The sequence below is a fragment of the Panthera tigris genome, chromosome E2 (assembly GCF_018350195.1).
Source record: "Panthera tigris isolate Pti1 chromosome E2, P.tigris_Pti1_mat1.1, whole genome shotgun sequence".
Classification (NCBI taxonomy): Eukaryota; Metazoa; Chordata; class Mammalia; order Carnivora; family Felidae; genus Panthera; species Panthera tigris.
Genome location: NC_056674.1, coordinates 30,736,317 through 30,749,688, shown reverse-complemented (window position 1 = coordinate 30,749,688; position 13,372 = coordinate 30,736,317). Strand labels below are relative to the sequence as shown.

General features: G+C 35.9%; 1 protein-coding gene across 7 annotated transcripts in view; it reads right to left on the bottom strand.

The window, feature by feature from the left end:
* CHD9 (chromodomain helicase DNA binding protein 9) overlaps positions 1-13,372 on the bottom strand; it is a 232,851-nt gene that overhangs the window by 127,140 nt on the left and 92,339 nt on the right. The window contains exons 1-2 of one of the 7 annotated variants that reach the window (XM_042970475.1): positions 12,345-12,525; positions 9,816-10,009 (exon numbers count right to left, since the gene is read on the bottom strand). The exons of the other annotated variants lie outside the window; for them this stretch is intronic. The gene's annotated coding sequence lies outside the window, so the exon portion shown is untranslated. Of the gene's footprint in view, positions 1-9,815; positions 10,010-12,344; positions 12,526-13,372 lie in introns of those variants that run through there. 7 annotated transcript variants of the gene reach the window in all.

Sequence of the window (13,372 nt, the reverse complement as noted above, 5' to 3'; positions counted from 1 at the left end):
CAGAAATAGGAGATTGAATGCCATCCACAAAAAAGTTGGTATTCTTATTGTAGAAATTATATAAATAACACTTCATATATGTGAAAAGGAAGCAAAACAATAATCAGATGTTTGGGGGAACAGCTAAAAGAATCACAAAGGAAAATGACACTTGGGTCTGTGTTGTCTAGGAATAACTCAATTTCTTAAAATATTTATTTTTTGAGAGAGAGACAGAGAATGAGCAGGGGAGGGGTGGGGCATGGGGGGAAAAGTGAATCCAAAGAAGGCTGCATGCTGACAGCAAGAGCCTGACACAGGGCTCGATCACACAAACCATGAGATCATGACTGAGCTACCCACAGGCCCCGGAATAAGTTAATTTTTATAATGAAAGATAATGAGAAGATGGTCAAAGGAGGGAGCTGAGCATGAGCAAAGGCATAACAAGTGAAATAAGATTTGCACAGAGCATCATTCCACAAGCTATATTCCAAGAAATGTAAAATGTTCAGACATTCATATTTATATAAGATTCTGAGATGCTGCCTTGCATTTTCCCCTTCTTGGAGCATTATAATAAAGTTTAACTTATTAAAAGCTCACTCTGAGAAGTCCACAGAAAGCCAGTAGTAATCAACCTTGAATAAATTCAGTGGGCAAAATTATGAAAAAACTTTGATTCTCAGGGTAGACAGTAACAACCCTTTTATATATTTTAGAAGCTTTTTAAATTTATTTTTTTTAATATGAAATTTATTGTCAAATTGGTTTCCATACAACACCCAGTGCTCATCCCAACAGGTGCCCTCCTCAATGCCCATCACCCACTTTCCCTTCCCTCCCACTCCCCCCATCAACCCTCAGTTTATTCTCAGTTTTTAAGAGTCTCTTATGGTTTGGATCCCTCCCTAACTTTTTTTTTTTTTCCTTCTCCTCCCCCATGGTCTTAAAAGCTTTTTTTAAAGTACAAAACATTTTTAAAAGTTGAGAAGGAAATTAGGTTTGCCCCACCCATCTCCACCCTCCGAGATAGAAAGCCATATTATATTATAAAATGTTATAATCCTTAGCAGCAATAAAGGGATTTCATCAGTAGTTCATCCTCCCATATTGGAAGGAAGCCTGAAGAATGAGTTTGGGGACCAATGTGTACCAGAAGTTTGCTGGTTGTATTCTGATTGTGTGTGTATGCACAGGGGAGGAGGAAATATAAACCACAGTTCAATATGGCACTTTGAGAACATGCAAGAGTGTTTTAAATAAGAGGGTGAGGGAATAAAAATTTTAAAGTATATCCCTATAATAAAAATGCAAAAATAACAAAATAGAAGTCACAATACATCCTCAACATTAATTTTTAATCTATTTTATTAATCCTAAATACTTAAAGATTTATGAATTTTATGGGGCGCCTGGATGGTTCAGTCAATTAAGCGACCAATTCTTAATTTCGGGTCAGGTCATGATATCCTGGTTTGTGAGACCAAGCCCCATGAGGGCTCTGCTCTGAGAGCACAAAGCCTGCTTGGGATTCTCCCTCTCTCCCTCTCTCTCTCTGCCCCTCCCCTGCTTGTTCTCTCTCTCTCAAAATAAATAAACTTCTAAAAATTTAAAAAAAAAAAAAGAAAAATGAATTTATCTTCATGCCTTCCTTTCCTATTCATCATCCTGTAACACATGGAATAAAATGCAACATCTACACTTGCATTATATTCTGGCAAAAACTGTAAAAGACATTTGTTAATTGTTCAGTTTAATGCAATCTTCCAGGGTCACCTGGGTGGCTCAGTCGGTTAAGCATCTGACTTCGGCTCAGGTCATGATCTCGCAGTTTGTGAGTTCAAGCCTCACACTGCCGCTATCAGCTATAAGCATGGAGCCTGCTTTAATCCTCTGTCTCCCTCTCTCTTTGCCCCTCCCCCTCTCCCTCCCTCTCTCTCTCTCTCAAAAATAAACATTAAAAAAAAACAACAATGCAATCTTCCAAGATGACCTATTAAAACCAAAAACATTTTTAAAAAGCAAACACTGGCATAAAGATTTCAAACTATAGATCATTATCTCTTACAATATAGACACAAACATCCTCAAAAAATAATAGCAAATATATATAAATATACACATCATAAGCAAGCGGGATTCATCCAGGAATGCAAGGTATTTGAAAATCAAGTAATATAACATGATATATCAATGGCATAAAGAATAAAAACCACAGGATCATCTTAAGTAATGTAGAAAAACCCTTTGATGTTGAAGATAAGCATCTCTTCATAATAAAAAAAACTAGCAAACTAGGAATAGAAGGGAACAGCCACACCTGGTAGCAGACATGTACGAAAAATTCACAGCCAGTATCATACTTAATGGTAAAAGACTGAATATTTTCTCTAAGATCAGGAACAAGACAATGATATCTGCTCTTCCACTTCTATTCAACATTGTACTGAATATTCTAGTTGGGCAATCAGGAAAGAAAAAGAAAAAGTATACAGACTGGAAAGCAAGAAGCAACACTATATGGAGAAGACAAGACCTTTTATAATTTAAAAAACCTAAATAAATATTTGCAAATCGTATCTGATTAAGAGACTTATATCTAAAATATATAAAGAATTCTTGTAACTCAATAATAAAATGAAAAATAACCCAATTTAAAAATGGGCAAAAGATATGAACAGGCATTTCTCCAAAAGAAGAAATCGAAATGACCAATAAGCACATGAAAAGATATTCATCATTAGCCATCAAGGAAATGCAAATCAAAGCTCCGCTAAAGTACCACTTCACAACCTCGAGGTGGCTATAACAAAAAAGACAGGTAAGTGTTGGCAAGTATGGAGAAACTGGAACCCTCATACACTGCTTGTGGGAATGTAAAAAGGTGTAACTGCATTGGAAAATAGTCTAAAAATTACTCAAAAGGTTAAACATAGAATATGGTATGGCCCAGCAATTCTATTCCTAGACATATACCCAAGGGAAATGGAAACATATGGATGTTTGTAGTACCATTATTCATAACATCCAAAAAGTGGAAACAACCCAACTATGCATCATGAAGGAATGGATAAACAAAATGTGGTATAGCCATACAATTGAAATTTGGCAAAACAACAACAAAAGAAGTACCAATACATCTATATTGTAGATGACCTTTGAAAACATTATGCTAAATTAAAGAAGCCTATCACAAAGGACCACATGTTGTATGACTCCATTTATTTCAAATGTCCAGAACAGGCAAATCCACAAAGTAGACTTGTGGTTGCCTAGGACTTAGAGTGGTGGGAGAACTAGGGAGTGACTGTTAATGGGTATAGGGTTTCTTCTGGGGGTGAGGAAAATGTTCTAAAATTGATCATGTAGTAACAGTTTCACAATTCTATGACTACACTAAAAATTATTTATTTCTACACCGTAAATGGGTAGACTGTACAATACATGAATTACATGATGAGCCCTACTTCAATAGGGCTATGTTTTTTTAAAATAATGAATTCTCTGGAAGTAAAACAACTTTACTCTCATTACTTTCTTGAGGATTGCAAAGTTACACTGAATTTACATTGTTACTGTTATAAAATATTGTATGGTCACTTAAATAACCATCTTTCTTTTTTCTAATGTATTCTTTTACTTAATCACTTAAATACCAAGCAAATCCTGTTAATGAAAAGAAACTATTTCCAGGGCCTTTCTACATAACCTTTATCTCAAATTAAAAGTTGCAACATGGGGTGCCTGGGTGGCTCAGTCGGTTAAGCATCGACTTCAGCTCATGATCTCACCACTCGTGAGTTCAAACCCCGCCATCAGGGCTTCTGAGCTGTCAGCACAGAAGCCTGGAACCTGCTTCAGATTCTGTATCTCCCTCTCTCTCCACCCCACTCCTGCTCACACTCTGTCTCTTTCTCTCAAAAATAAATAAACATTAAAAAAAAAAAAGTTGCAACTTACTCAAGTATATGGTAAAATGAAGTAAGACTGCAGAAAATACCAGGATTAATTTCTTCTGCATAAATATATCATTATGTATTTTCTCAGTTTCCCCAAACAGTAATTAGAAGCTTTCAATACTTAGTACGCTATATATCATATTCCTGGAAGTTTAGAATACATATATTAACATTTAAAATACTCATTCTATTTTTTTCATCTTTTCAGCCTTCAAGAATACTCTCTTCTTTCTTTTCCCTTTCATACCTGAATATCTCAAGAGTGGTCTACAGATGATACCTTAATTTTCTTACCACTTATACATTCCTTTTGATTTGGTTTCTGTCCCTCCATCCTTTTTCATAAAAAAATCCTTTCTTCATATCACCAATTACTTCTCAGAGTCACTCAATAATCTTCTGTTTTTATCCTCTTCAGTATCTTAATTTTTGACGTGTGGCTCATCACTTTTTCTATGGATTCAGAAACACTACAAAGTCTTAGATCTAATTATTCTAATTCTTTGTCTCTTCTTTTTTCCTCTGTCCCACAAATGCAGCTTCCCCAAGATTCTGGCCAAAACTCTTTGTCTTCTCACTCTATACTTTCTACTTCAGTTATCTTACGATGTCCCACACCTTCAAACTATCACTATGTAGCAGATACCTGCAAAATAAAGATCTTCTGAAATCTAGTGTTACATTTTTCAATCCAGTGTTGATCTCTTCACCTGAAGTAATCTAACTGCTTCTGCTGTGTTCCACTTCATACTAGGTTCATCTGGTATAGGTTTTATTGTAGTTTTCCCCTACCCAATGTCTTCACTCAGCCTGGCAGTCAAGACCTTACACCCATATAACTTCCCAAATCATCTCTCACTGCTATAAGTACTACTCATTCACTAAAATAAAGATATGTCCCTTCCTTTAAAAATAACAATCTAACCACAAATTACTACATACACACATGCATATCTTTTTAGTTCCATACATGTTTTAGTGAGTGATAAATATAAGGTTAAATAGAATAATCTGTAAAGAGTTTAGAAAATAGGCACAAAAACATTAACTAAGTATCACACTAAGCACTGCATGGATTAGCTTATTTTAACACTGAAAACAATCTTATGTGGTTGGTATTTTCCACATCTTATAGATGAAGGTAATGAAGTCTAGAAAGATGAACAAACTTAAACTTGCCAAAGGTCACATGGCATGTAAGTTGCAGAAAGAAGCTTTAAACTCAAAGCTAACTCCAAAGTTGCTATTTTGTTTTATTGTTAACGTTGAATTATACAGTATTTCTAACATAGAGAAAATAAACTAATACCCATGAAATGAAATAGATAGTAATATTTGCCTTACTTAGTTTAAATTTCTGTCTTCCTCTCCTACCTATCCCCCTCCTTCTCCAGATGTTTATAGATATATATCTATCTCTGCAATGAAGTTACAGAAACATAGCTTGAAAAGATACATAGTAAAGTGAGAATAGTGGTTTGCTTTGGAAAGAGGGAAACAGGACTGGGAATTTAACGGTTATCCATCATTTTTTTTTTATTCTTAAAAAGCAAACAAACAGATTTCAAACAAATACGACATTTGTTAAACCTAGGTGGTAGGCTTATAGGCATCTGTATAATGCTTCTATACTTTTATGTTTTTGCACAGCTAAGTTGTCTAAAATGTACCAAAACATAGGATAATGCTGATTCAAGGCTTAGTCTAGAAACTGATATTTTTAAATGGTACATCACTTTGATCCTAACAGTTAAAAAAAAAAAAGTATCATGTGGTAGGTGGATGGCTGTTAAACGCAGTGATGAAAGGACTTGTGTTCACAGAACAAACAGAAAGCGAGCTTATATATTCTCACACATACACTATATTAATTTAAAATAACCTTACTGGGGATTTACAATCCCACATAATAAATGTTAATGAAAAATAGGCATTTTAATGTATTTAATGCTTTATTAATAAAGGACACAAATGTATGAAATCTCATTTTAAATAATTATAAAAAATAAACTCTTTCTTCTCCCATTTAAATTAAGCCAGATTTCTTCTTCATAGCTGAAATTCCCATGTACATTTAAATAAGCATTGAAGACTGATTAATTCAGGGCTTTTCTAAAAATTAAAATGTAAAATGTCAAAAAATATAAGGAGCTTTAACTTAAATATATTATGGAAATGACAACACAAATTGCATTAAACCCAAATGGAGAGTGCTTCTTAATACTCTTCTGAGACAACATCAGTTTCCATGAAAGTGTCTCCAAAATATCCTCCAGGGGAGCCTGGGTGTCTCAGCCGGTTAAGCATTCGACCCCTCATTTCCACTCAGGTCACAATCTCCGGTTCACGGGACCAAGCACCATGTAAAGCTTTATGCTTACAGTGTAGAGCCTGCTCTCTCTCTACCTCTCTCTCTGCTCCTCCCTCACTTGCTCTCTCTTTCGCTCTCAAAATAAACAAATAAACATTAAAAAGATATTATCTTCTGAAGTTACAATAAATCAGCTAATCCACTAGGGATAAAATGAGCCATTAAAAACAAAGCCTTATGAATCCATTAAATTTTTCACAATAGCAAGTACCTTGATATAACAAAAGTAACAAATTATAATGATGGTGCATGTGCTTAATTAATCATGCATAGTAAAATATTTGTTTCACTATTTTAAATTAGAGATACCACTCCTCAACAACTTTTTCAGGATCAACTAAAAGAATTAAACAGTGCTTTAGATGTTAACTCCTCCAATATCATGCTGAGATATTAAGCTTATTTTACATATAGGAAAAGTTTGTAAAAAAGCATTTCATTTTGCCTCCTCCATTAAGCCAATTTAATACTCAGAAATGTATCTGAGCTACTATAAAAAATTAGTTTACATAGTAACTGAGCAAAAGGTACACATTCTTTTAATCTTTAAAAAAAATTTTTTTTACACTTATTTATTTTTGATAGACAAAGAGAGACAGAGCACAAGTGGGGGAGGGGCAGAGAGAGAAGGAGACACAGAATCAGAAGCAGGCTCCAGGCTCCGAGCTGTCAGCACAGAGCCTGACGCGGGGCTCGAACTCACAAATGGTGAGATCATGAACTGAGCCGAAGTCGGACGCTTAACTGACTGAGCCAGCCAGGAGCCCCATATATATTCTTTTAATCTTTTCTAATGTCTATATTGCTCTGCTTATTCCTATACCTGTCATTCCAACTTTTGCTTAAGTTTATTATAGGAGTTATTACATGACAGTAATTACTGTTTCTAAAAAAATCTACATGACAAGTATAATTTACTTATATCCACCTTCAGCCAAAAATTAAAATTCTAAAATAAGAAACTCGAGAAATTGTGGCTCTCATACTCATTAAAGATACCCATTTCATTAATATCATTATTAATAAATATTAGAATGATGCTGTTATACACTTAAGAAATCCACAGTGCTGAAAAACAAATGTTATCTCTTCTGTACATTCCAAAAGCTCTAGATGCTTTCCCCCCACCAAAAGTATGTCATCTATATTTCTCTTTAATATATCATTAAAACAGTTTTCAGATACATATCTCTCTCATTCTTCTCTCCCTTCAAGGTAAAATAAATCTAAGAGATCCTTAGCAACTCATTTGTCTTCCTCAAATTATGCAAATCCCTTTAATTTATCCCAATCTTAGCCAACATTTTCCCTGAAAGAAAAAGAAATTTAGAAAGTACATTAAAACAAAGGTAAGGAGCACACCTCAAGAATTTCAGAGAGGAACTCAGTCATTTATAGACCATTACTGCTCAAAGGACATCCTGGCAATGAGAAAATACATAAAAATCTGTATGCTAGGCTTAGAAATTTTTTCTAAATGACAAAACAATAAGACTTGGTATATTTTTAATTCTCACTCATGATCAAAACTAGAGGGTTAAAACATTTCTTTGGGATGATATTTTAAATGAAAATTATCAAAAAATTAAGTGGCTTGTCCTGACAACTTGGGTAACTTGAACATGAATGAGATTTCAGATGATATGTGAAATTATTAATTATTAGTAATTAGGAGATGTATGAAGAAGTATGTAGAAGCAAAGTCTCATAACTACAATATACTTTCAAATCATACAGCAAAAACCAACAAAATGTATGTACTCATCTATAAATAAAAATAAAATAAGTATGGCAAAATGTTAACAACTATTGAAGTGTAAGTCGCTTATTTACTCTTCTTTCATTCATTTACTTCATGTATTTACTTTTCTGGATAGTGAATATTTTTAATTAAAAAAAAAAAACCCGAAAAGTAACTTTCCTGATTTACTGCACACTAACAACTCAATTAACTGGAAATACACATGTTTCCATAAGACAATTTCAATTTAAAGTCTGGAATCCCAAGAACATAGATAGCTTTGTTTTTAGGGGAAAAAATTTAAACTGTACAGTCATCTACCAACTCTTCAAAGTATTTCATAAGTCGACAATATTTTAATGGATACAGAGCCCAATGTATAGATAATGATTTCCAGAGAGAAAACAATTCCCCTGGTCATAGACAAGCTATTCACATCCCTCATTATTTACTGGCTCTCACCAACTAAGCACATGTATGTCACTCCTCATAACGAAAATGCTTTCCTTTAGATCAGGCAAGAGGGGTCCCTTCCTTGGGCAGCCCGATGTAGAGGGTCTGGTTCCCTTGCCACATCCCTCCTCAGGGCCAAAAAGATACATTATCTCTTCCCTCTGCAAAACGTGCTCCAGGTATGCAGGAATTCTCTACCTAAAACAGCCTCACACCTACTTGCAGAGCCCACCTCCATTTATTCCCTAGGTCTGTTCTCTCAAGGAATTCCTTGTAGGGCAAGGGACATATATGGCCAGTATGTGCGTGCTTAGGACAAAGAGATGTGAAGAGGGAGGTGGAGTTGTAGATGGAGGCTGCGAAGTCCACACTTGTATGTGAAGCCCCTCTGACAAGCAGGATGAAACCAGGGGTGGAAAGAGAAGTAGAATGCTTCACTTCTGCCATATTCTGGATTTGGAACTCTACAGTCCAAGATTTCTGAATTCAAACCAGTGCTTCTGTTTGTCAAGGAAGAAGGACAGAACATATTTACCAGTTTATTGGTTCTATTTACAACTTCTAAATATTCTCACATACAACAATGAGAGCTTCTATTTGTTCTTTTCCCTGGGGCCCACAAATATCAGAGACACGCCTGCATATGAAAAAAAATGGTTATATAAGAAAAACAAACAATAACAAGGAAATAGGATCAGAGAATCTTTTTTAGATTATACCACTAGAAAGCTATGTAAACTTTACATCTGGGTCCTACAACTGCAAACTTCTAAAAAATTGATTCATGATTAAAACTACTTCTAGTTCTTGGGGTGCCTGGGTTGTTCAGCTGGTTGAGCACCCAACTCTTAATTTCAGCTCACGTAATGATTTCACTGTTCATGGGATAGAGCCCCGCTTTGGGCTCTGTGCTGACGGCCTGGAGCCTGCTTGGGATTCTCTCTCTCCCTCTCTCTGTCCCTCCCCCTCCCCTGCTTGTGCTCTCTCTCTCAAAATACACTTAAAAAAAAAAAGAAAACTACTTCTAGTTCCCAAAATTTAAAAAAATCCTTAAAGCAAGGAATCATTATTAAACAACAAGCTGACTTAACAATTTATAAAAGCACTTTCAAATTCATTGTCACATTTATTAATCAGAAATTCCAAAAATCTATATTCATATATTACAGACAAGAAAACTGCAGAGAAGGTAATTTGCCTAAGACTCCTATGCCAATTATAACAGGGTCAGGACTTGAACCTAGTCCTCCTGACTCTAAATTCAATGCTTTCTCCACTTTATCAAAGAAACTTACATCTGAAAACTCACCTCCAAAATATTTGTTGTCTGACACCAGAACTGAGAAACAAGTGACTGATGCCAAGAACCAAGATGAAAACGATCTTACTCTTTTCCTTCATAAATAGCTTCATTTTCTGGTGACAAAACTTCATGGCTTCTACTTTCTAGTATTATGCCTCAGTTCAGTAACATACAACCACATGAGTAACATTAAGAAAGTGCTAAAAGTACATGACATAAAGCAAAAGAGTCAATAAGAGCATTTTTACAAAATACAGCAACACTTTGGAAATCAGATTATCTGGGGAAAAAAATAGTACTGATCCATGCAGTATTACAATATCTAATGACTTAGCTTGGAATTACATAAAATTATTCTGTAATCAATATTAATGTAAACTATTAAAACAAGTTAAGGGGCACCTGGGTGGCTCAGTCGGTTGAGTGTCCGACTTTGGCTCAGGTCATGATCTCAGAGCTCGTGAGTTCGAGCCTCGTGTCGGGCTCTGTGCTGACAGCTCAGAGCTGGAGCCTACTTCGGATTCTGTGTCTCCCCTCTCTCTGCCCCTCCCTGCTCACATTCTGCCTCTGTCTCTCTCAAAAATAAATAAAACATTTAAAAATTTTTTTAAACAAGTAAAAATAGATTATGTATTACAAAATCATAACCTCTTTATCTGTTCTCAATACCTACTTTTCTCAAATCTGGGTTCAACCTTAGGTCTGTGATTTATAAACTATCCTAAGTCCAGTTCCCTCATTTATAAATTAAGATGCCGCTGTTAACATCATAAGATCATTGTGAAGATAAAACGTGATACTTATAGAAAGTACCCTCTGCAATGTCTGGTATAGGACAGGGGCTTGCTGAATAATTACTGAATGAATAAAAATTGTGGGGTTTTTTTTGAAAATTGTTGAATTTATTTAAATCAGTTAAATATGCATTATTGGGAAATGTGAAACTGTAAATTTTGGATAGCCAACTCTAAATCACTTCTAGATCACTAGATGACTCCTAGCATGAGTCTCTCCTAGCAGAGAGAAAAGACTAAAGAGGAAAATAAGGATAAGATACTCAAACAGGCTTTTCATAATGAGAAGTCATAAAGTCATAAACTAGGTCCTTATAATATTCATTCTTTAGGGGAGACTGAGTGGCTCAGTCAGTTAAGAATCTGACTTGGCTCAGGTCATGATCTCACAGTTCCTGAGTTCAAGCCCCACATCAGTCTCTGTGCTGACAGCTTGCAGCCTGGAGCCTGCTTCAGATTCTGTGTCTCCCTCTCTCTCTGCCCCACCCCTGGCTCATGCTTTGTCTCTCTCTCTCTCTCTTTCAGAAACAAAACAAAAAACCAAAAAAACATTAAATTCATTCTTTAAAGGAGTATCTTCTAATTGGCCTCATGGCTTGTGGAAGGCTGAATAATAATGACCCCCCCCCCACCAAAGATATCAACCTCCTAATCCCCCAAATCTGTAAATATGTTAACACTGCAAAAGAAAATTCAGACTGCAGATGAAATTAAGGTTGACCTTAAAATAGGGGGAGATTATCCTAGATTGTTCAAGGACCCAGAGTAATCACAAGAGTCCTTATAAGTGGAAGAAAGAGGTAGATGATGGTCATACAACGAATGAGAGAACGACTCAACCAGTCATTGCTGAAGGGGGCCACAAGCCACAGAATGTGGTTAGCCTCCATACACTGGCAAAGCAAGAAAATGGATTCTCTCCTACAGCTTCTAGGAAGGAATGTGGCCCTGCCAACACCTTGATTTTAGCCCAGTGAGATCCATTTTAGTCTTCTGCCTTCCAGGACTATGAGATAATAAATTTGTTGTTTGAAGACACCAAATTTATGATATTTTTACAGCAACAACAAGAAATTGATACATGACTATATATTCCCAAACCCTAAAGTAACAGAGGGTAACGTGGGCTCGAGTCCTACTGCCTACATTTGAAAACTTGCTGTGCTGTTTACTAGCTGTATGACCCTGAGCAAGCTATTTAACAATTCTATGCTTCAAACCCCTATCTGTAAAATGAATAGGTGGTAAGATCTACCTCACATAGTTGTTTCAAAGGTTAAATGAGAAAATATATGTAAAGTCATGAACGTGACTATAACTGCTCCGAACTTATTGGCTATTTGTGTTTTTATTGTGATTCATAATTATACAAGTCTTCAAAGGAAAGTCTGTACATTTACCTTGATTTCCTAGGGCTCTGTCTAATCATGGGTATACACAACAATTTATCTACAATGATGTTCATTATACTATCCAAAAACAAACTGGTTAAAAAATTATGGCACTTCTACATTATAAATTATTATAAAGTCATTAAAATAGCAGTATAAGTCTTCCAATTAAGGTCAAGGTGGGAGTAATAGGAACTGGATTTACACTCATGTTTGAAACAACTGAAAAGCCAGGCAAAATACATAAAACAATAGCTTTTAAACAATGGACATCAGGTAACCCATGACAGTGATCCCTGAGAGAAGGGAAACAGATGAGCTAAGATTGACTCCTGTCTTAGCTTACTTACTTCAAGGAGAGGGTTTCCACACTGCAGAACAGGGAAAGAGGCAGCCACATGGAATCTTACAGCCTCCTTGAGTTGAGACAAAGCTGGAAGTCCAGGAAAGCCAAGGCAGCTAGTTTGCTGGGGAATGTTCTGGAGATGAGAGAGCTTCACAGGGAAACAGCTCTAGAGATCTTCATAAGGTTTTAAGTAAGTATGGATTAGTGCTACTAGTTTGTGGAGAAACTACCCAAGGCCCAGAACAAACTACTTGAAAACAGCTGACTTCTCACTAGGGCCAAGAATAGTTCATCTTCCCATCAGAATCATAGTGGAAAATCTTGTATTTCACAAGGTACTGGACAGAGAAGGCTATTGTGTCAGGAGTGTGGGAAAATTAACCCTAAAGATTGCTCTAGTCCAGCCTAACAAAGCCCAAAAACAGATCTTATACAGATAAACGGATTTCAAAGTAACTGTATCTGAGAACAAAATTCAAGAATATTTATAGGAATGTAAAACTTTCCATCACTGTTAACAAGGTAAGATTCAAAATGTCTGGCATCCATTCAAAAATTATCAGGCATTCAAAGCAGGAGAAAACACAGACTACACTGAGGAGAAAAATCAATCAACAAAAGCAGACTCGGAAATGACACTGATGATAGATGTAGTAGACAAGGACAGTAGCACAGCTATTATAATTATACTCCAAATGTTCAGTACGTTAGAGGAAAGATTGAGCATGTTAGGCAGAGACGTGTAAAGCATAAAATGAATGAAAATGAGATTTAAGAAACACACTGGATGGGGAGATTACACAACAGAAGAAAAGAGTGAATACATACTAATAAAAATTATCCAAAAACAGAACAACAAAATATCCAAACAGGGGGCACCTGGGTGGCTCAGTCAGTTAAGCATCCAGCTCTTGATTTCAGCTCAGTTCATGATCTAACCGTTTGTGGGTTTGAGCCCTGCACTGGGCTCTGTGCTGAGTGTGGAGCCTGCTTGGGATTCTCTCTCTCCCTCTCCGTCTGCCCCTCCCCACC